The sequence below is a fragment of the Pezoporus wallicus genome, unplaced genomic scaffold, assembly GCF_028554395.1.
Source record: "Pezoporus wallicus isolate ANWC-B61680 ecotype Strahan unplaced genomic scaffold, APGP_CSIRO_Pwel_v1 contig_7162, whole genome shotgun sequence".
Lineage (NCBI taxonomy): Eukaryota > Metazoa > Chordata > Aves > Psittaciformes > Psittacidae > Pezoporus > Pezoporus wallicus.
This window is the reverse complement of record NW_026641997.1, coordinates 1,163,579-1,186,446: the sequence shown is the minus strand read 5'-3', so window position 1 is coordinate 1,186,446 and position 22,868 is coordinate 1,163,579. Positions and strand designations below refer to the sequence as shown.

Genomic DNA, 22,868 nt, shown 5'->3' with positions numbered 1-22,868 from the left:
GCTGAACTTACATGTTTGCTTTCTTGAGAAGCCTCTAATGAAACAGTATTTAACTATAGCATCTAGTCCTAAAAAGAGCAATTTTATTAATATTGTTTAGTCTTGTCTTCATCTCAACATTACCAAAGAGCACCCAGTAAAAATATTGAATGTATTAAAAAGAAAATATAACACACCAAACCTGACATACAGATTTCATCTCAAAAACTGTCACAGAATATATAGCTTATTAACAAGAAAAATATAAAACTATTAATTAAACGTAATTTAAACATCCAGACCCCAGTAAGGTACAAAACATGTTAAAAGACCTACAGAAATTACAGATAACAAAAACTTGATAAATAACTTGCTTGTCATACTGTCAAGTATATTCCTGAATTATTCTTCCAGCTCGTTTCCACTCTCTTCAATTAGCTGGGACTCCTTTTACTTCAGCTGCCAAAAATCAAAACCTCCTTCTTAACTTATGACTATTTACTCCACAACACTGAGAAATGCAGAAGTTGGATTTACTGTGAATTGCCTTAAAATATCTTTTACTTCTAGGAAGAAGGGGATGAAACAATCAAGTCCTCCGTTCTCAAAATCTCCAGTCAAACCCTCCTGGTCTTGCACTTTCAAGCCCCGGGAACCCTGCACAGCTCAGGCATGAGGGTACTTGCTGTATCTTTCACAAGCTGAAGGCAACATTTCTAACAATGGATTAGTTTTATTCTATCAAGTGAGCTACCTGGATTAGTGTCTGAAACGTAACACGTTAGTTACTTTTGTTACCAGATCCTGAGGCAAAGCCCTACAGTATACCAGGGTATTCAACAGAGCTCCTGCTAGAGCTGCTGCTACACCCTCTTGAAGACGCACACGTGCCAGTACCACATCGTCAGAGTCTTCCATGTTAGGTAGGACATGTCTGATATACTACTATTCCTCTGTGACAGTGAACTATTTCCATGGGTGGAATACACACCAACAAAGTTTTTTGAAAACTCTGCACAACTATCTCTTTACCTACAGTCTGAAAATGAAGCATTTGTGCATTCAGCATGTTGATTAGTACAATAACAGAATCCCTTTTTTTTCTTTTTCCTCTAGAACTGTAGAAATATTTTTAAATTAAATCATAAAAACAGGAAAAAAGAAAGAAAAAGGCAACTTCCTCACTATTACGAATTCTGAAACTTGGGACTCAGACATAATAAAAAGGGAATATGTCAAAACATTATACCTCCTCAGAAAGAATTTCTGTCAATCATAGAAAATTCAGTAACAAATGTTCATAGCTTTCGATGTCCCCCACATCTGGCTTTAATAGACTGCCAAAAATTACTACTAAACTTTTATTACTTAGTTTGACTTTAATCTTGTAAATTCAGCTCTTATTTTTAAATAAATAAAATCATTTCAAGTAGAAGGAACTTTGAGACACCATTAAGGTACAATATTGCCTTATGTCACAGCATTGCAAATGAATGTGACAAAAACTTGCATTCAAGGCATAAAGTTCTCATTTGTGTACTTCTCCTTGAACCAGTAATAAGTTGCTACACACTCCAGAAAAACACTTTACTTTCCATTACTCCATCTCTCTTTCAAATCTTGCCCATCAGCAACCACAGCTTGCAAGGAAAAAACAAAACAAGAAAACAGTTAAAATACTAATATGACATCAGGGTCCAAAGGCCCCAAGCAGAACAGGTCACCATTGAGCTAACACAACACATAAGCATACATTCCAAATTCCAAATTATTTTTAGGGTTGTTAACACTTACAAAAGCAGTAGAACAGTCTTTTTGTGCACCTTTATTACTCTAACATATTAGGAGACTAATACTAAGAATTAGGAGACTAGATATTAGGTAAGCACTTGAGTATATTTTATAAACAAAAGTATATCTGATGATTTTGACTCCTTAATCACTCTTAACTTGATTATGATAGATCATGGTTGATACACTAATAGAGCAGAAGACTATTAACTACTTAAGACTATTAACTGTTAGACTATTAACTGTTTCTATGTTTCAAAGACACAGGAAAAGAGAAGCTGGCGGTGGGAGAGCCGGCAAGCACAGCAGCTACACCAGCCCCAGTGACAAGTACAGCAGCATCGTTTGAGAGTTCTGGAGGTTTTGAATGGCCTTTGGGACCTGCCTGCTGATTGTGATGGGGATCAGCATGTTGGCACACACACAGGCTGTGTTCTACCCACAACCATTTTGTCTGATCTCAAAAGTTAAGCAGAGTCAGGTTTGGGTCTTGTCTGGGGTTAGACGACAATATAGGGGGACCAAGAGGTTTTCCCCAAGGCTGGACAGTCATGAGTGGCAGGGTGTGTGGGACAGTATGGGCAAGTATCTAGTCCACTGGGCCCCTCCAGTGCTTTGGAAGCATCGGAGATGGAAGGCAGCTGTATGGAGTCCCCAGCAACAAGCTGCAGAAACTGCTGAAGGGGACAGTGAATTATTTTGAGCCGGGTGGGCCCATGGCACTTCAAGCCATCAGGGCAGAGATGCAACATAGACATGGACTCAAGATCGAGGGGTGGACTTAGCAATGGACACTATTGCCCTAGTTATTCATGAGTGTGAACACTGCACACAGTCTCTCCTGCTCTAGAAGAATGGTACAAGAGTTGGAGACTGACATCATGGACCAGATGGACTCAGCAGCTTTATAGGGACTGGTCCATGCACTAAGATAAGAGTGATGGTATATTGAAAATGTGGGATCTGAGCATGACATGAATGGTATGGAATAAGGGGTGGATAATGTCCTGGGTTCAGCAGTAGCAGTCATTTTTCTCCTTCTTGGTAGCTGGTGCAGTGCTGTGTTTTGACTTTCAGCTCGGGAACAGAGCTGATAACACGGATGTTTTGGTTTGGCCAAGGACTTTGTGAGCCTCATGCTCTGCCAGGGAGGAGGGGAAGCTGGGAGGAAGCAGAGACAGGACACCTGACCCAAACTGACCAAAGAGGTATTCCATACCACAGCACGTCATGCCCAGGATGTAACTGGGAGTTAGCCGGAAGGGCTGGGAGACTGCAGGGTTGGAGGAGGTATCGGTCGGAGCTTGGTCGGGCTTGGGGGGCGAGTGATCGGTCGGTTGGTGCTGAGGTGTTGTATTCTCTTCCCTTGTTATTTCCTTTATCATTATTATCATTGGTGGTAGCAGTAGTGATCTCTGTTATACCTTAGTTACTAAACTGTTCTTATCTCAACCCGTGGGAGTTGCATTCTTTTCGATTCTCCTCTCCGTCCCTCCGGGAGTAGGGGGAGGGAAAGAAGGGGGGGTGAGTGAACGAATTACCTGACTGGGTTTAAACCACGACAAACATACAATATGCCACAAGCATATTTTTCATCTTTACCTTGACAGCTCTGATTTTACTTGCCAAGACCAAAACTGTAATGCAAAATAAATTAGGCAGCAAGATGAAAGGTGATTTATTTCCTATTTTAAAGAAAACCCAGCACTAGCCCCCAAAAATAAATTTGGAGAAAAGTGAATAATATTTTAGAAACTGCAGAAAGGCCCAAGAGCAGCAAATCCTAGGAAAAATTAAAAATATTTATTATTTATTAATGTCATCTTGTTTTTCAGACTGTTACTTGCTGAGAAATTAGCTTTACAGGGTAGTTTATGGGTTGGCATTAAGTCTAATTAGCATTCACTGGCAGTCCAGCAGTCAAGAATAATCTAGAGAAAATTTCCACCTTGATTCTGTGCTCACATCCAGTGTTGACTTTTTATTAATTTTTCAGTTAGAAGCAAGTTTTCCTAATCCTCTTTGTGCCTACATCCACAGGTATTTTACAGAAAGATCAAACCACTCATAGAAAACTTCCTGTCTACATGCAGACTTTCCAAATTAAAACAAATTGCATGCAAATATATCTTCTTCTGGAAGTAAAACTAAAGAACAAAGATTTGCCAAAAGAAAGGAACCAACACTGGCTTAGCGAAATGCAAAATCTGGTAAACTAAACAGCTGTCAAGCAGATAATTCAATCCTTATAATTCAACACTTAGATCAACAATTCTCAACAAAGATGATTTAACTCATCTGTTTTACTCCTCTGTATTTGTTTCCTCTATTTACCCTGATAATTAGTATTTTAACAGTTGTCAGATCTGTCTTCTGAATTATCGGATCTCACTGTAAAAAGAGCCCAATTTTAATCTTTAAGGGACTGTGGTCACTAACAGAGCTACTTATGCGGACAACAGGTGTATTAAATCTCTAGCACAGGTTCAATCTGTGTAAAATTGCAAACAGCAAAATGATGTTTCCAGTTGCGCTCTGCTGCCCTGAAGAACTGGAGAAGAATCAATGCCCTGAGGAAGCATGCATTGCCAGGATTCACAAAAGATGTCCCCTCCTAGAACACTCTGAAAACATTACATCTCCCTCTCTCTCCCAAAAGGACTATATTATCATAAAAAAAGCCTTCTTTTTCTTATTCATCAGGCCATAAGCTCCATGACCAAAAAAAATACTATTTATTAGACTTCCCTGATAACAATAACCATTTCACACACAAAAAAAAAAATTTTAAAACTTTCTGGTTCTAATGGCAGACTTGTCTTGCAGCAGCAGAACGTTCCTCTGACTTTCCCATTTCAAGAGGCTAAGAATAAAACCCTCTTTAAGGGGAAAGAAAAAAATATTATCTCAGCACATCCATCTACTCTTATCTTTTGCCCAAGGGAACAGTGAAAGATGTGAAATAAGGCATTTTGGAGAGATATCACTGAATTTTACAAATGTTATTTTTTACCTTTCCTTAATGGATTTTATTAGGACAACGAGGCAATTAATTATCACTTCCATATATAAAAGATGGAATTACCATCCCACAGAATGTATTACCAGGTTTTTAAGCACAAACTGAATACAAAGTCTGATCAAAAGCCACTGGAAGCTGCTCATGCAGGAAAGGTGCCAACCAAGATACTAAGACCCAAACATCACAAGTATTTTAAATTTTTAAGTTAAATTTAAGCTGAGAAAAACCGACAATGAAGTAAAGCCTCTTTGTTATCTCTGACAGAAAGCTCTACACAATTCGACAAATTAACAAACTACATGACATCATTATTTAAAAGAATTTCAATGTCAGGACTATCCAGATCAAAATCCAGCAAGGCCCACATAAAGCTGTCCATACCATTAGGCAAAATATGTACAAAATTGAAATTTGTTTCAAGGCAATAAAGCAAATCCCAGATTTGACCGGTGCACACTGATGTTAAACAGATCAACATGGCCTTCCAAAACAAAAGCCACACTTGAAAAAAACAGAGGGCTTCCCGCTCAGCCTTTAACTCCTTGCTTCTTCTTCCACATCTGAACTGTTTATCCCCCATCAGTACACAGGGATCTACCACAAAAAGGTGACAACAGTTTATCACAAAATGCAGGAGAATCTAGAAATTACATACTAGGCACGGTGAACAGAAGCACAAACAAGTACACACCTTCACAGTCTTCTTGAAATGGGGGCAGGGGGATGGTGGTGAAGCATATCTCCCTTTCAATTTATTTCTGCAGTAAGGCAAAAACTTAAATATTTTGTCTGGCATAAGCTAAATAGCAAACCTTCCAAGATTACTTTGGTAAAAGGTCACTGTAATGTGGCAATCTCTCATAAGTGCTAGAGGGATAAAGATGTTTTGGGATAGCTCAACTGCAGATAAATGTTAAAGTATTCTTGGATTTAGTTTGCTGGACAGAGCCTTTTTACTCAGCCCAGTTCATTTCCAGCTGACTTCTGTGACAACAGCTGCAATAAAGGCCACACAAAGAGAAATGCAACTAAGAAGACAATGGTAACAAAGGATAAATGCAATTCTGCAGAGCCATTAGGTCTGATTCAGCCTCCGGACTACAGGAGGCAAAACTGCTTCTGCAGAACATCTTGTAACAAAAAAAAACAGGAGTAACTTATCTTTACATCACTTTGCAAAAAAGGCAGTCATTGCTAACAGCAGTTTAGCTTCACTATGGCTAGTAACATCACACATCAATTGTGCATGGACCTCCAATATCAGTACTCTAAACACTACATAATTACACGTTCTTTTACAGGTTACAAGAAAAGGAATGAAATCCTGATTCTGTTTACTTCAGTGGCAAAATTTTCATTCATCTCAGTGGAGCCTGTATTTTGCATAGTGCATTCAAAACACTGAAAAACTTATCCACGTAAGAGCCCACCAAGTCACTACACCAGAAAAGTTAGACCTTTTAGCAACAATGGAAAACTTTTATTAGATGTAATTTATTGTTTGTACCCCTTCTCGTATCCCCAATTTGACAGCTAATACATCTTGACTATGTAGTTTTCATTACCAGTATCTTGACTATGAAGTTTTCATTACCATCTTCTGGCAAATACTATGTTCTCACTTTGCTGCATATAAGCCAGTGAATGAAGTATAACTGCTCAGGCAGAGAGTAATTTTTGTAGAAAATACAAACTGTACTTCTCAGTTAAACTTTTTCATACGGCTACCACTATTTCCTCTAGCTTAAATCCACTATGAGACATTTTGACTGTAACTTCAGATGCCTAAAAGGTTTTGTTCAACCTCTTCTCTACTGAACACCACTTCAGGAAAAACCTGGTCTGGGGATGCTAACTGACAGCAGGCTCAATGCATGTCAGCCACGTGCCCTGGCAGCCAGGAGGGCAAACCGCATCCTGCGGTGCATCAAACACAGCATCACCAGCTGGTCAAAAGAGGTGATTAACTGCTGCACTCAGTGTTGGTGGAGCCTCACCTTGAGCACTCTGTGCAGTGCTGGTCCCCACAGTCTAAGTAGGATGTGAATGTCCTTGACTGCATCCAGAGGGAAGCAGCAAAGCTAGTGACAGAGGTGGAGCTGTGTTCTGTGAGGAATGGCCGAGGGCTCTGAGTTTATCTAGGCTGGAGAGAAGGAAGCTGAAGGGCGACCTCATGGCTCTCTGCAGCTTCCTAAGGAGGGGACATGGAGAAGGAGCTGCTGATCTCTTCTCCCTGGATTCAGTGATAGGACATGAAACAGTGGTTCAAAGCTGCACCGGGGAGGTTCAGAAGGCACACTAGGAAGCATTTCTTTACCAAAAGCGTAGTCAAACATCAGAACAGACTTCCTAGAGAAGTGGTCAATGCCCCAAGCCTCTCGGTATCAGTGGATAATGCCTTTAATACCATGCTTTAACTTGGTCCGCCCTAAATTGGTCAGGCAGTTGGTCTCAATAATCATTGAGGTCCCTTTCAACCAAATAGCCCTCGTCTAGTCTAGTCTGTTATGTTCATAAACCAAACCAATCATCCAAGCTTCCCTTATCATTGAGCCTTTTCCACAATTAGCTTGTATCTATATAGCGTTTGAATGGAATACAGAAAAATTTATTTCCTTAAAATTGAGTTCCTCTGAAAAAAACTTACAGGATTAATTCAAAGTTTTACCTATATGACCTATAGATTAAAGGACATTCTGCAAATGGGGAGGATGGTCTGAAAATGTTCACATTTGTTTCACCATTTAAAAAAAAAAAAAAAAAGAAAAAAGGTGGGGGGCAGGGCTTGAGAGATTGGGTGGGCAGCAAGAGACACCATCTATTTAGACATAGAGAAGTATGACTAGCTATTCTTTCTTCAATTAAATTCAACTTATCACTAAAGGGCTTCATATTTCTGACAACTGTGCTTCTGTAAGGGCCATGCAACTTTCCCAAATTCAGGCTTTACCCCTGACTTAAACAGATATAAGAAAAGACACATGACCCAAACCCATTATCACAAGTATTCAAACATCAGCTAAAAAAGTGCCTACAGTATTGATATCCAGTATACAATATCAATTGTATACAGTGCATAGAGTTGTCTTGTTTATACTAAGTGAACTCCTTTTCTCCAAACATCTCTAATATTTACTGTAGTGATGAAGCACATACCTTTCACTGAAATTCTTCATTTATACAAAGTTAAAGCATTTCTACATATGCATAAGGAAACTGAAGCGCAAACAGAAAATGACTTGTCCAAAGTCATTGAGGAAACAAATGACAGAACGAGATAAAAGACAGAAATCTCTTAGGTTCTAGCACATTAGACACCACTGCTTCTCAAGGACTTCCTCAAAGATAATCTATTATTCAACCTAGGCTCCTCAAGCATGACACAATTGTTTATGCAACAGTAAAGGGCAATATTCCACAAAAAAAAAAAAAACAACTAAAACAAAAAAAAAAAAAAAAAAAACAAAAAACCAAAAAACCAAAACAACCACACAAACTATTTGCTTTCCTGTTTTTATTATATGTACTTACTTCCATATGAACTCCGGTGACAGCATAATACACCTAAGTAAAAATTATACATATTCATCCTAACATCAGTTGAGGCTACTGAAAGTCTGTGAAAAGCATTCACATAGTCCACATACAATGAAGGCAAGTTTGCAAACGAAAGAATGCATTTCTCTTTGGCATGAAAAAAAGCAACAAAACAAAATCAAAGCAAAATAAAAATCAACCACCAAGCAAACACAACAATCAACCTTACCAAAGAGCTTCCTACTTCTCTCACCTCCCTCCCTGACCACTCACACCTCAGAATAAAACCTTCTTAATAAAGATGTAGTTATGGCACTAAGTACACCTGACAGAAAAGGAAAAATGCATTCTTCTTCAGAATAAAAATAACCTCATGACATCCACATCAACTTCTACATCTTTTTGTTATACATTATTTTAACACACTACCTTGTCCCTGGAGTCCATTGACAAGGTTTCATGCTATTCACAGGCATTAAATCAGGCTATTCATTCTTTGCAAACAAGAAGAGATACGTTTCCTCATAAACATCTAGAGCAGAGACTTTCAGCGATTCAGTCTGTCAGACTCATACTGCAGCAATTAGCTATGTGGGCATTTAGACTGGATACAAGGCACTGATACTCAAAGCCATGAGGCATTTGTTTGGGAAGCTCTCAGTTATTCCTGGATATTCTATGGGCATGGGCTTTTTAATGTGCAAGTAGTGGATCCTGTGACTTGCAAGTAAGATTTCTGTCACTTCTGTTCATGAAAAACTCACAGTTTAGTAATACCACCCTCATCATTAAATTCAAGCTATATAGTTCTGGTATTCTATGGGAAGGGAGTTCCTTATGAATTTGGGTCATTTAATGACAGATGAGAACTTTAAATGTACAACACAGAAAGTATCAGCTAGTGGTATGTCTCTTAGTCTCCTCTCCTTGGACACTCATATGTCAATTTAGTTGTACATTATGATACTTTATTACAGTTACTGTTTGGAATATTTAAATACTGGCACATAGTTAATCAAGATTCATAAAATAAACATGTTCAGTGAATCTGCTAGTAGGCAGGAAGGACAGCCTTGCAATTTGGCTCCAGTAAACACGAGACTGATTCTCACTTCTGACACATTTCACACGATACGAAAGAAGTAACTTAAGTTTCCAGGGCCTGTTCTACTTCACCTCTACAGAAGACTCATTGCTACTGCTCTAATTTTAAAGTTTAGTAGTACACTGTATTTTTTTTTTATCAAACTAAAATACATGTCTGATAACATTAGATTTGCTCCATTTGCTAGTAAAAAGTATTTATTCCTCTCAAAGATTTACGAAATTCTTTCTGCTGCTATAGTGTCACGGACTTTATTTCACCACAGTACCGTAACTGCTGCTATGCATATCACATCTGAGCAAGTCACCAGTCTTTAAATTGTGTCCGATGATACCTGTATAATTCATTACTAGTAAGCTTATGAAAATAAACCTCATAGCATTCCTTGCCTACAGAATTTCTAATAAAAGTTAAAAATGCACACAGAAGTGCTACATCAGAACCCCGTAACTATATGCAAGGCTGACAGTTAAAAAGAATAACAGCAGAAACCTCTTGCGAACACCTTAAATCTGCTGAGTCCATCCTTTACCATTACATACAGTAAAAGCACTCTTGAAAAGGTGTTAAATAACCTGTAACTAAAAATTCCCAAATTCAAAAGATTTAAATTAACAGAGTTGTCTTTATGATTTATTATTATGTTTAATTAATTATTAATAGGAATGGAGTATTTTTGTATTAGGGATATAGCATTCAGCTCCAAATCATCTCACAACATTTATCCTAGCCACCTAAAATCAATATTATTTCTATAGTAAAATGCATTACTAAGTTTTACTAATTTTAAATACTTTTGCAATTACCTGCAGAGTTAGTGGCCCACAGCAAGGTGAAAATATTTAACATGTTCTACATTCCTCTAACTTAGAAAGTAGATTAACTATGTGGTCCTAAAGTGGTTTCAGAAGTTTTCAGAGAATTATCATTGTCTTCATTTTAGCAATGCTAATATTAATTTCAGTAATTTATAACATTAACCAGACAGTTCAGTTGGTTACCTTCTTAGTGAAAGGTAAATTGTTTAATTCAAGATTTGACTTGATTTTTTGAGAGCTGTTGTACTATTTATACATGCAAAAAGATCTGGTATACTTTTGTGCCTTTTTAGATGGGTTGGCACAAAATACACTGTATTAAAAAAAAAACCATAAATCAAAGACTGAAAATTTTTATTTGTGATTAATGTCATACAATATATTTACTTTCCTGTAAACGTGAGAATTGATTCAATGTGTATCAAAGGACTCTTAACATTTTCTGTATTACTGTTGCAGGGAAAACTTGTTTGACCCATCCTTCACCCTTTACAGGATCCTTCACCCCTTTTGAAAGACATCTTTGTCAAAACCAGCACCTTCACAATTGGAAGTCGGTATACTGAAATGTATGGCTTAGGGAAAAAGAAAGAAAAGCAGTTCTGGTTTAAAAGTACACTGAGTGCACAAGGCTACTCCATTAACAGGAGAACAGCTCTGTCTAGCACCATAAAATAGGCACCCTTTGTTGCTTTAACTCCCCATAACACCATCCTTAAAACCCCAGCTCCCACTGGTATTCTTCATTACACTTTCACCCATGATACTCTGTATTAGCCTGTGGTTAATTTCACCATCCAGTAGACCCAGATGCAAGTGCTGAGTGAGGACCACTGACAAACAAAACATGGAACAAATTGTTTGCAAACCTTTATCCTGCTTTCGAACTTAAAATTGACTAACAAGCTCAATTCTTTAGTAGCCAAAGACATGAGGATACGGAATCATACAGATTTCATTTCCCCAGGAAACTAAGACAAAAAGCAGGCAAATGATTATAAAAACTTGATCAACGCCTACAAGAGAAAAGTTAACCTTCAGGATCGGTTCGTGACTCATACTATCCTACTGCCAAGTTCTCTAAAGGCAAGTCTCCACCAAGGGGCAAATACATCCTCGTTTGTATTCTCTTTACAAACCAACCACTAGAGAACCACTATGAACGTCCAGCAAGCCTGCTTCTTCCCAAGAGATGGCAGTAGTGAACAAACATCCACATAGAGCCGGGGAGCGAGGCTGTAACACGGAGGAAACACGGCCGAGGAGTAAGAGGGCTCTTTCCAGCAACGCCAAAACTACAGACTCGAGACTTTCATCGACTTGTCAGTAGCTCACAATACACCTTGATAAATATATCAATTTCTGCTACAAATATCACGTGATGATGAATTCTTACAACACGATTTTTGAACCTTGAGCAATGGCAAGATGAACACAAAACCACAGCAAATAATCCACACAATTCAGAAAAAGAAAAATTGAATGTTGCTTGGTTTAATGGCCACAGACAAGAAAGCTTTCATTTTACAAAAAAAAAGATTCACAAAAGTTTGAACTGGGAGGGAGAAGCTCCAGATCCTTAAAATTACACACTGGAAAAAAAAAAAATTAAAATCCCAAATTAATCTCAAAGATTTTTCAGCGACCCATCACTAGAATGTTATGTCCCATAAATTTTGTATAAAGAATTCTTCACTGTGATAGAAAAGCAACAACTACCAGATTTTTAGACATTCTTCGATATGTGGTGACTTGGAAAATTTTGGAGAAGTGGAAAGAAATGCTTTAATTACCAACATTCTTAAACAAAAACCAGGAATAAAAATGGCAGCTTCTCCCAATACTTTTAAGGCATTGGTCTTCACCAACCTCTACTGCAAATAAAAAAGGCCAGCATACTGACAGTATTCTGTGAAAGCATACTGTACTGGAGCTCTTCCACTGGAGCAGATGTCTGCAAATGCGAGACTGCGCAGTGCAAAAGTCAGTACATCTCATAAATCAGCAACAAACCTGTACACTTCTCACTACATCCCTCTGTGAACCATTTAGGAAGTTATCCATGTATTGTAGTTGCACTGTTGTAGTTGTACATGTGCCACAGAATGACATTTTACCACTCAGTTCCCACTAGAACAAAGGGGAACATCAAGATGCAGGCAGCAATGTATAAGTCCTTCTCCTTTCAAAAGTTTTCAGTACCAGACAATACTGGCCAAGTACTCGGATGTGCATGCGGCCCCAAGCGCACTCCTTCATCACAAGGCATTCCTGCCTTTGACAACTCACATCCTAAACAGCATTCACGGAGTAACAGAATGGTTTGGTTTGTAATGGGCCTTTGAACATCACCTAGTCCCAAGCCCCCTTCCCCCCCACGGCAAAACCACTCTCACTAAACCTTGTTTGAGGAAATACAACACAACTACTTCCCCCGTTAAGGCAAGAAGAGGCACAGCGGCACCAAGGCGTGAAACACCAAGGGAAGACCCTGTTAGTAATGGGTAAAATTATATGTCAAATAATCATATGAAATAAAGGAGATAATTATATTCGAAAAATCTGTTAATCAGTGGAAGGGTTTTTATATATTAGAAAAGTTAAGAAGTAGTTGAAATTTTGCCATTGTGAATCTTAGTTACTCTACAACTAAACATTGCAATGGTAGCCACAGTAATAAAATTAACATAGCCATACATGGGAAAGGGTATGTGGGTGGATTTAGGAGAGTATTGTAAAACTCTACCGAAGCAGAACTCACAAACATATCAGGAGTAGTCAAGTGAAAATAAGAGAATGCTGGCGTCCACATAATGGTTGGGACATGTCCAAGGAACAGAAAGGTGAACAGGACAAGCTGAGGAAGACTCCTTACTTCATCAGGACTACCACCAGAGGGGGGCTGCGCTAGCGCAGAAGAGGCTGATGTCATAATAGACTGATGTGGCAATCCTTGATGCGTATGTATTAGTCAATGATGTAACCTGTGTTGAATATGTATTAGCTACAAAATTCTTAGTGTATAAATTGCGAGTGCGATGTGACGGGGTTGAAGCCAGATTTGGGCACGTGCCCCTGGTTTCCCAGCACTGCAATAAAGCACCTCATATAACCATCCAGTGGTTATGTGTATATCTCCATGCTAACATTTTGGCGACCCAGATGGGACCTCGCGGGCACTGCTGAGGCGGATCGTGTCTTGATCCTGCTCCAGCCGGCACCGAGAGCTTCCTGGGGAGCCATCAGCCGCGACCGACCTCCGCTGCTCACAACGGACCTCTGACACGGTAAGAGGGTGCTTTTCTAATTTGGTTACGGTACCGATTCTTGATAATGTATGCTGTACCGACTTCTGATAAAGCCTGCCTGTTAGATGCGGCGAAAGCTGCATTCGGTTTGGTGAAGTCTGGTCTGGTAAAGCCTGCCTGTTAGACGCGGCGAAAGCTGCGCTTGGTTGGGCAGGGAGCTCCCGGGGTAAGCCTAGGCGCCGTCCATTAGACAGTGATGAAAGTCCTGCGGGTTCGGCAAAAATTTGGTTTGGTATTGGTTTTATGCTGCAGAAACAGCGTGGGTAAAAGTGCTGTAATATAAGCAATGTAAAGGAGCTTGTCCTTTAGGAATTTTTGTATTTACCAAATGCCTTCTATTCCCAAATCATCCCCTTTACGCTGCCTTTTAAGCCATGGGAAAGAGAGGGGATTTGGGCAAAGCATGGGGAAAAATAAGCTGATTGATTATTGTAATGTTTGGTGGACATAGTTTGAATTGGAAGATCAAGAAAAATGGCCTGAGAATGGAACTTTACAATACAACACTATATTGCAATTAATGTTTTGCAAAAGGGAAGGAAAATGGGATAAAGTACCATATGTGGACCTCTTCTTTACTTTAAGAAATAATGAAGAGCGGCAGAAATCTTGTGGACTTATGGTTGTTAAAACAAGTGCAAATGAACAATGTAAGGGGTGAGCTGCTGGGAAAAGGTGTATTGGATGTCTTGCCTTAGAAAATAGTTTGCAGCATCAAAAGGGATGACGAAAATCTTGATTTAGCAACAGCTCCATCAGCCCCGCTGGTAACAAGTAGAGAAAGGGGGGAGGATGATAGCGATAGTGAAAGTGAGAGTGACTATGAATGTAAGGAGGGCCGGAAGGCAGATCTCCCCGTTACCTCAGTCTCACACCGAACTTGCCGGAGGGGAGGACGGGAAGGAAAGATATAGATTCAGGCACCCAACGCAATGCTTGCACCTTTAAGATAGGGAGTAGGAATGGAAGGACCGATATACGTTAAAATACCCTTTTCCCCGGGGGATTTGGTTATCTGGAAGCAGTAGGCAGGGACATATAGAGAAAACCCTGATAAAGTAGCTTGAGTAATGAAAATGATTATGAAAACCCAGAATTCAGACTGGGATGACATCCAAGTACTTTTAGATACTCTTATGGATTCAACAGAGAAGGAAATGGTATTGCGAACTGCTAGGGAAAGGGTTCAGGAGGATATCAGACAGGGGCTGGTCATGGGAAATGTAGATCAGAACTTTCCAATGGAAGACCCAATGTGGGATTATAACTCACCAGAGGGAATGAGGAATTTAGGAAGGTACCAAGACTGGGTAATCGTTGGGGTACGGAATGCTATGCCCAAAACAATAAGTTGGTCAAAATTATATAACGTTAGGCAGGAAAAGATGGAATCACCATCTACCTTTTTAGAAAGGCTTAAAGAGACTGCAAAGAAGTATATGGATTTGGATGTAGAAACTGAACAGGCTAGAGCTCAATTGGCTTTAATTTTCTTAGGACAGTCCCAAGATGATATTAGGAAAAAGCTGCAGAAGCTGGAGGGAGCAGACCTGTGAAATTTGGATAGATTGTTAGAGGTGGCTTGGAAAGTGTATAATAATCGGGAAAAAGAGAGGAGACAGCAACAAAATTTACTGGCAGTGATACAGGGAAGAGAACAAAGTCTCTCTAATCCTAGAGGAAGGGGCCGGGGAAGAGGATTTTATAATCCTAGGACCGGAATGAATGCAGAAAGGTTAGGATATAATCAATGTGCAAATTGCAAACAAGAGGGACATTGGAAAAATGAATGTCCATTGAGGGGAGGACAATTTATGTCCCCCAGGAATTCTTTTGCAGGATCGGAGGTAGCTAAGGTGATGGTATTGGGAGAGTATGATAATCAAAGCTGACTAGGCAGGGTGGGAAATGAGGAGCCCCTTGTAAAAATTCAATTGGGAAATAAAGAAGTAAAGTTTCTAGTAGATACAGGGGCCACCTATTCGGTTTTAAATGACTTACATGGAAGATTAGGAAAGAAGACAACGACAGTTGTATGAGCCACAGGGAAGGAAGAAGTACGGCCATTCTTGCAGCCCCTAGACTTCTGATTCAGAGGAAAGGAATTAACACATGAATTTTTATATGTGCCTGAATGCCTTACTTCCCTTTTGAGACGGGACTTACTAGCTAAATTAGATGCAACAATCATTTTTGAAAATGGTGAATTAATAATGCAAATTCCCGAATCAAAAGCAGGACAAATTTTGGTTCTTAAAGACAAACCTATTGCTCAAATCCCAGAAGAGGTGGAACAGGCTGTAATACCAATAGTTTGGGAAACAAAGATTCCAGGGAAATCAAAAATGGCTCAACCAGTGATGGTGGAACTTAAAGATGGAGCTAGACCAGTAAGAATTAAATAATACCCATTGAAACTAGAAGCGAGGTATGGAATCATAAAAACAATTGAGAAATTTTTAAAATATCAGATTTTGGAAGAATGTGAATCAGAATACAATACACTGATATTTCCAGTAAAGAAACCAAATGGTGAGTATCTGAGAGCTATAAATGAAGTAACAAAAGATATCCATCCGGTGGTAGCAAATCCTTATACATTGTTAACATCTGTGAAGGAAAAATATAAGTGGTTTACAGTAATTGATCTAAAAGATGCCTTCTTCTGCATTCCCCTTGAAAAAAGTAGTAGGAAACTGTTTGCGTTTGAATGGGAAAACCCACGGAATGGACGGAAGACACAACTAACATGGACCAGACTTCCACAGGGATTTAAAAATAGTCCAACTCTTTTGGGGAATCAGTTGGCCAAAGAACTGGAGATATGGACCACTCAAGGAAAAATACAGGTACCAAGGTCACAATATCTCTTATTGCAATATGTAGATGACATTTTTATCACAACAGAACAAGAATCATTATGTATAACAGTGACTACTGAAATCCTGAACCAGCTATGCCGGAACGGTTATAAGGTCTCAAAGGAGAAGGCCCAAATTGCATGCACAACTGTGTTGTACTTGGGATGTGAAATTTTGCAAGGACAGCAAAAACTGAGAATAAACCGCATAGAGGCAATCTGTGCCATTCCAGAACCATGGAATCTACACGCATTGAGAACATTCTTGGGCATGGCAGGGTGGTGCAGATTGTGGATAATGGACTATGGACTCATTGCTAAACCCCTGTATGAAGCCCAGAAAGCACCTGCTTTTGTCTGGGATAAACCACAGAAAGAGGCCTTTAAGAAATTGAAGGAGGCATTAACGAAATCTCCGGCATTGGGACTCCCGGACTTGACAAAGATCTTTCAGTTATTTGTCCATGAGAAACAGAGATTAGCACTGGGAGTATTAACCCAGAAACTGGGAAGCTGGAAGAGACCAGTGGGATACTTTTCAAAACAACTAGACCCGGTAAGTGTGGGATGGCCCTCATGTTTAAGAGCAGTAGCAGCCACTGTCGTTCTAATACACGAGGCCAGAAAACTGACTTTGGGAAAACACATTGAAGTGTTTGTGCTGCACATGGTAACAACCATCTTAGAACAAAAGGGGGGTATTGGTTATCCCCTAGCAGAATGATGAAATATCAAGCAATATTAACAGAACAAGATGATGTGAGTTTGAAAACCACTAACTTGTTGAATCCAGCAGCTTTTCTAGGAACTGATCTAGAAGAAGGAACCCTTGAACATAACTGTATAGAGGTTATCGAACATACATATGCAACCAGGACAGACTTGAAAGATGTACCTCTTGAGCAACCAGACTGGGAACTTTTCACAGATGGAAGCAGTTTTGTGGAGAATGCGACACGGTATGCAGGATACGTCGTGACAACACAACAGGAGATAACTGAAGCAAAAGCATTGCCTCCTGGAATATCAGCTCAATGGGTGGAGCTGATAGCCCTCACAAGAGCATTAGAACTGAGTGATGACAAAAGGGTAAATGTATGGACTGATTCAAAATACGCATTTGGTGTGATACATATACATGGAGCATTATGGAAGGAACTGGGTCTGTTGTCTTCACAGGGAACTAATATAAAATATCAGAAAGAGATTTTGGAATTAATAATCGCAGTGCAAAAACCTAAACAGGGGGCTGTTATGCATTGCAAAGCACACCAAGGAGGAATTTCAAAGATATCCGAAGGAAATACATTGGCAGATCGAACAGCCCAACAAATAGCCCGGAAGTAATAGTACCCCCAGCAATAATGCGAAAAATTCTGCAAACTGAACATCAGAAATGCCATTGGGGTGCAGAAGCATTGGTAACTTATTTAAGACAAAGAATAATTTCCACACAGACATTAACTATGGCAAAATCAGTAGGATCAAAATGTGAAATTTGTTTGAAAAATAACCCAGTGGTAAAAAGACAAGTGGAAATGGGAAGGATCAGGATAGGGGCAGAACCAGGAGATTATTGGCAGGTTGACTCTGTGGAATTACCGAAGGTACAAGGGTACAGATATCTGTTGGTAGGGGTTGACACCTTTTCTGGATGGCCGGAAGCCCTTCCCTGCCGCACCAATAAGGCAAAGGAGACAGTAAAATGGTTACTCAAAGAAATTGTTCCACGGTTTGGAGTTCCTTTAGGAATATCATCAGACAGAGGTCCACACTTTGTTGCAACAATAGTACAGGAATAAGTAAATTGTTGGGAATATCATGGAATTTACATACCCCTTGGAGACCCCAGTCTAGTGGGCAAGTAGAAAGGATGAACCAAATGATAAAAAGACAGATCAGTAAAATATGTCAGGAGGCCAAAACAAGAAGGCCACAAGCACTACCTATCAGGAAACAGAAACTTAGAATAAAGGATGAAAATACTTTCTGAGATGAAGTATTTTCAAAGGGGGAAATGTTAGTAATGGGTAAAACTATATGTCAAATAATCATATGAAATAAAGGAGATAATTATATTTGAAAAATCTGTTAATCAGTGGAAGGGTTTTTATATATTAGAAAAGTTAAGAACTAGTTGAAATTTTGCTATTGTGAATCTTAGTTACTCTACAACTAAACATTGCAATGGTAGCCACAGTAATAAAACTAACATAGCCATATATGGAAAAGGGTATATGAGTAGATTTAGGAGAGTATTGTAAAACTCTACCGAAGCAGAACTCACGAACATACCAGGAGTAGTCAAGTGAAAATAAGAGAATGCTGGCGTCCACATAATGGCTGGGACATGTCCAAGGAACAGAAAGGTGAACAGGACAAGCTGAGGAAGACTTCTTACTTCATCCGAGAAAGACTCCTTACTTCATCAGGACGACCACCAGAGGGGGGTTGCCCTAGCGCAGAAGAGGTTGATGTCGCAACAGACTGATGTGGCAATCCTTGATGCATATGTATTAGTTAATGATGCAATCTATATTGAATATGTATTAGTTGCGAAATTCTTAGTGTATAAATTGCGAACGCGATGTGACGAGGTTGGAATCAGATTTGGGTGTATACCCCTGGTTTCCCAGCGCTGCAATAAAGCACCTCATATAACCACCCCGGTGGTTATGTGTGTACCTCCACGCTAACAACCCCCCAAGTGCGGCAGCGACAGCTCGGAAGTCCCGCGGCGGGAGACGCGCTATGCAGGCCGCAGGATGTGCAACGCAGCGCGGCACGGATTACAGCAGGAGGCCCTGCAGCCGGCCTCGTACCAGCCCCTTACCGCCTGCCTCGCACCGACCACACCGAGTCCGGCGCGGGGCCCGCCCTCCCGCGCCCCACCCCTCACGGCAGCCCCCCAGGGCCGCGCGTGCGCCAATACGCATGCGCGGACCCTCTCCCCTGCGCGGGGTATCGGGCCGGGAAGGGAGCGGAGCGTAGCTCCCCTTCCAGTCAGGGGACAGGACACCCCCACCGCGGCAAAGCCGGTGGCCGGCCCGAGCCCCCCGCGCTGAGCGCAGCCGCACGGCCCCGGTCCGTCCCCCCCTCCCGCCAGCTGCTTACCGCGCCGCCCGGCTCGCGCCGCCGATTTGTGATTTTCGCGCGCTCTGCCCCGCGCGAGGTGCGCCTGCGCTTGGGGAATACCCCGCTGCCGGCGGGGGGGGGGCGGCCGTGTCAGCCGTGAGGGCGGACTGCGCGGCTCGGTTGTGCGCCACGCTGCTGCTTCGCGTCCCAAACGCGGGACTCTGGGAGGCGGGAACAGAAACGCCGCCGGGCTTAACGGCTGATGGGCTCAGAGGGCCCCTGATGGCTGGAGGCGCAGATGCCTGTGTTACTTGACTAGGTTAAACAGAGAGAGATGGGTAGAGCTGTTTTGGGTCCTGCGTGCACAGCTGAGGTAACGACTCCTCGGGGAAAACAAAATATGAGACGGGTGTTTTCCCTCGGTGAGTGTTGTGGTGGGCCGACTGAAGGTGCCTGCCACCCCCCCCGAATAAGGTTGGTTTTTTTTCCCCTCTGGTAAGGCTTAAGTGCAAAACCTGTTAAATTTCTGCTTGACAGAACTTTTGTCAATTTCAGCAGGCCTTTACACCCACGTGAAATAAAAAACAGGGTACAGGCAAACAGAAGATAAGAAACTTTGCTTTGAATAAACTTAGGGTTTTAAAAAATACCTGATTTCTCTAACCGAAAACTCTGCTGGAATATACACATGGTGCACCTTACTAGTGCTGCATTTGTTAAAAAGCATCAGTAGTAAAATTACCAAGATCTGTATTCTGTCACTTAGCCGAGTTATGCTGGTCCTGAAGGAAACCCCACTGAAAACACTAACGTACACAGTCTCACTACTTCTTCCAGTTCTGCTCATTAGTCCCTAGCCCACTTAACATGATCATTCATTACTAACCTTCCTGTCATGCTTCCTCTTCCGCTCATCTTCAGCTGCTATTCACCATAGTGTTTTTTTTCCACCCCGGGCTGGTTTTCCCTCCACATCCACTAGTTGCCATGAAGAGATGGTGATAAACTGCTACAATATTTCCACCTGTCTTTTTGAGAAGCCCCCAGCTCTTAAAATTGTTTTCTTTTCTGGCATCTTTTTCTTCCCACATGCGTATGCTTACACCACTGTGCCCTTATTTCCTCCGTGAAGAATCTGGATAGTGAGGCACTCATTGACATTCTACCTGAAGAGAAACAAAGTAAATTATTTGAAAGAATAAAGCCAATGAAAGAAAATGCTATCTCGAACTTGGGTCGAAATTTATCTTTTCAGATGGATTTTAAACTAAATCCCACTGATATCATTAGTCTAGTTACAGACTAGTTACAGTCTAGTTACAGGCTAGTTTGTATTACATTTGTGTTCAAGATTTGTATTCTTCATGAATATAGGACTACCACTATTGCTAAAGCTGAAGTTGCTGGTTTTGTTTTCACAATTTACCCAGTTCAGCTGCTGTCCAAACTGCTTACTCTCGTTGAGCTTTCATATTCTTCTGTTCATGTTTTGTGACATGTTGCCTTTTCTAATAACCACTGCATTCAATTTTCCCTAAAATGAGACAAAATCCCCTTCAGTACAAAGGCAAATTCAGCCTACCCACACAGTGAAATCCCCATGCATGAATGCTTAACATTTGGGTTTGGCGCAGCTGGTATTTTTTTCATTTCATCCTATCAGATCATCAGCACCTGGTGAATTAAAGGCTTGTCTGTGGAAGTTTCAAAGCACTTTCTTGGGAAACAGCAATTGCTCATTAGGCAACTCATCAAGACAAACTGGCAGGGATGTTTCCCACACATCTAGGACATCTGCAGAGTGCAGCTCAGAGCTTTGGGTGTAATGTCCGTATTTGCCCTGTGAGTCCAGTTCATAACTCATGCAAGTCTTTAATCATTCTACTCCTTCTCTTTCTTGTCAAATGAAAACAGGGGAGGATTTATATCTGTTTTCTACCATCAATTGAGTTAACACTTCCTTAGATGTCAGCATTATTAACTATTTCATTGCTGAAATTTGTAACTGTTCTGGTACAGTGGAAGAAGCTTGAATGGAAGAAGTTTGATAACATTATGTTTCTGACTGAACATATTCCATTGTTGTCCAATATCTATTTCTATCCCATAGTCACACAGTAGCAAAAAGCTGCGTTTGTTAATCAGCTTGACGGTTATACCAGTTTTCTTCTTCCTATGCAAGAAGCCATTTCCCAGTTCTCATGCACACTCAGATATATGGCCAAAGATCATTATAATGTACCAGAAACTGTGAAAAATAAACCCAGGAATTAAATTCAACAACACCACACACACACACAAAGGCATTTAAGAAAGTCTTGAGAAAGGATATAGTAGACAGTTGTCTAAAAATAGGAATAAATATAATGCAAAGATGAAAGCAAATTATTAATATGCATAAGCTCCAGTGGGTGGAATGAACACTTGCTAGAATTACCTTCAAATGACCCTCATTTTAAATATTCACAAAAGAAGTGGCAACGATATGAATAATGAATTAGGTAGTACAAATTAAGTGAATGCCAATACAAATCATAGACGTTATGTTACTTCAGACATTATGTATGCAGTTTGTCACTCTCCTACATTTAATAAACGCAAAACATTTGAGTGTTAAAAAAATGTTACTAAGACTATTTTTTGTAGCCTTGATCTTTAATGGAAGGTACGATTACAAGCAGAGCTAATCCAGCTGCCTAGTCTGAGAGAATTACTAATAGTAAATCTTTGAAACTTCCAAAGTTTTCATTTGAAACTGTTAAAAGTCACCAGAAACAGTACTCCTGAAGATAAGAATGCCATGACTTCAAAACCTGAATATTGAAGAAAAGGTCTTCCAAATACTGAAGAATTGCTGGCTTCTCACTGAGAAACCTAGCAATCTCATCTTCCGTAGTGTGTGCTGCAAAAGCCCTTGTTAAGCTTTGCGCTTTGATGAGACACAGCAGATACTACAGGTCAAAATATCTCCATTTTGTCTTTTGGCCAGTATTAACTTGGTAGGAAAAAATCCCTCACTGGGGGAAAAAGAAGGCAATGTATTTTTGACAGGTTTTTTGGAGAAAAAAAAAAAAAAGTCCCAGCTGTTTGAAGCTACTCAGAGGTTTGGAATGTTAGAATAAATACTGGAGGAGATAGATTGATGGGCTAAACTGCAGGTGAGGCACACAAAGGTGCACATGACCACCATATATGTAATAAATTTTATGCACATTATAGTGATCAGCTAAAAAGCTCATGCTGCTTTAAGCAACACTGCTTTAAGGAGATTCTGCTTAAACAAACAAATGCACATTACGAAGCAAAATGCTCTCAGACCCATAAACTGAAGTAAACAGGATATGCACCTTCATATAGGTCAATGGCTAGTTTG

At 40.3% G+C, this 22,868-nt stretch overlaps 1 protein-coding gene across 1 annotated transcript in view; it reads right to left on the bottom strand.

The window, feature by feature from the left end:
• The window catches only part of FANCC (FA complementation group C), a 30,364-nt gene extending 10,783 nt beyond the window's left edge, over positions 1-19,581 (bottom strand). The window contains exon 1 of the mRNA XM_057426432.1: positions 19,535-19,581. The gene's annotated coding sequence lies outside the window, so the exon portion shown is untranslated. The remainder of the gene's footprint in view (positions 1-19,534) is intronic.
• Positions 19,582-22,868: the final 3,287 nt, after the last annotated feature.